The sequence below is a fragment of the Octodon degus genome, unplaced genomic scaffold (assembly GCF_000260255.1).
Source record: "Octodon degus isolate 3935 unplaced genomic scaffold, OctDeg1.0 scaffold00007, whole genome shotgun sequence".
NCBI classification, from domain to species: Eukaryota; Metazoa; Chordata; class Mammalia; order Rodentia; family Octodontidae; genus Octodon; species Octodon degus.
In genome coordinates this window covers 33,438,824-33,440,834 of record NW_004524583.1, presented here as the reverse complement: position 1 = coordinate 33,440,834, position 2,011 = coordinate 33,438,824, and positions in this window count along the sequence as shown.

The following is a 2,011-nucleotide window of genomic DNA, read 5'->3' as shown; positions in this document are numbered from 1 at the left end:
TATATATATAGATAGATAGATAGATAGACAGATAGATAATTTTTTATTTTATTTTATTTTATTTTATTTTATTTTATTTTATTTTTTTTGCGGAACTGGGGATTGAACTCAGGCCTTGCGCTTGCCAGGGAAGCGCCTACTCCACTGAGCCATCTCCCCGGCCCCATAACTTCTGTTTTTATCAGTACACATTTGCAGTGTACCAATTCATTTTGGGGAATTGGTACATGTACATAATATATCTTAATTCTTTTTATGTTCTTGTCCCCTCCGTCTCTGTCTCCTTCCCATGTGCAAAAGCTCTATCTCTGTTTCCTATTGTCGATTATTCTTAAGCGTTAACTTTAATAAGCAGATTTAACCTAGTCATGTTTATCATGGCGCCTGGGACTTACCGTCTTACATCATTTTCTATTTTCTATTTGTTTTCCCTCTGAATCCCTCTGAGTCTAGGCAGGAAGACTGCTGTGAGCTCTTCATAGAGGGTTTTTTTTTTTTTTTGAGATGGGGTCTCGATATGCATTTCAGGCTTGCCTCATGCCCACTTTTGTAGTCCCCAGGCTGGTCTCGCTGCAATCCTCCTGTCTCAGTCTCCTGAGTGCTGGGATTACAGGTGTGCACCAGCTTGCCTGGTTCCAGGGCCGGCATGGCATGCAGGGCTAGGGATCAAACTCAGGACCTTGTGCTTGCCAGGTAGGTGCTAATGCCTCTGAGCTACCTCCCCAGCCCCCATTTTTTTGTTTGTTTAAAAAGAAAATCACACAGGGCCAGGGAGATAGCTCAGTAGAATAAGCACTTGCCTGGCAAGTGCAAGGGCCTGAGTTCAATCCCCGGTTCTAAAAAAAAAAAAAAAGGTAATTTTGAGCTAGGGACATGGCTCAGTGGAATAAGCGCTTCCCTGGCAAGCACAAGGGCCTGCGTTCAATCCCCAGTTCTGGAAAAAAAAAAAAAAAGAAAGAAAAAAAAGAAAATCACACAATAAAATATAAAAATCTCCATTGGTATAGTTTACTAGTTTGACAAATTCTTCTTTTAAAATATAATTAGAACAAAGCCCACATAGCCTTTTCCAATGTGTTGGCAAATATCACCTCTGAATTTTAAGGCTTGTTATTACCTGACGGTTCTCCCACAGAATAGCAAACCTGTGGGGAAAAGGCCTATATACGATTATGCACTTTTGAAACTTATAACAGAAGTCACACTCTACCTAAGTGTTTATAATTTGCTTCTTTTCTTACTGGATCAGTTATTTCTATTTAATGTAGTTCAACCTCATTCATTACTTGACTGTAGTACTGGGGATTGAACTCAGGGCCTCATGCATAACAGGCAACTGCTATACCACTGAGCTACCCCCCTCATCCTTAAGTTTTGTTTTAAAAATTTTTCAAACAGGTTCTTGCTACATTGCCCAGGTTGGACTTGAACTTGTGAGTCTCCTGCTTCAGCTTCCTGGTTAGGATTATAGGATTAGAGGTGTGAACAACCATGCCTGGTTTCTGGCTCATTTAATACCAGTGTTATTTGTAGTAAAATACGTAATTGCCACCTCAACCATGTTAAAGCACACAGTTCAGCAACTTTAAGCGCAATCACATTATTGTTCTAATAGTTCTGAGAACTCTTATCATCTTGTAAACCTGAAGCCCACGCCCTTCAAACACTTCCAATTATCTTTCCACCTAGGCCCTGGCAGCCACGTTTCTACCTTGTCAGTGCTGTACATTTGGTCCCTCTAGATGCCTCTTGTGAGTGAAACCATACATAAGCTCTGTATTCAAGGCCAGCCTGGGCTACACAGGGAGGTGAAGACCAGCCTACAGTCAGACCCTGTCTCAAAGAAGTCTTGTTAATTTTTAATTGATTATATGTTGAAATAATATTTTAGATAAATTGGGTTAAGTAATATCTACTTTTGTGTGTGTATGTGGCCGGCTCAGCCCATCCTGAGGGCAGGAAGGTGTTGGGGGGCATGTGTTGCCAGGGATCAAACTGCAGTCCCTGCACT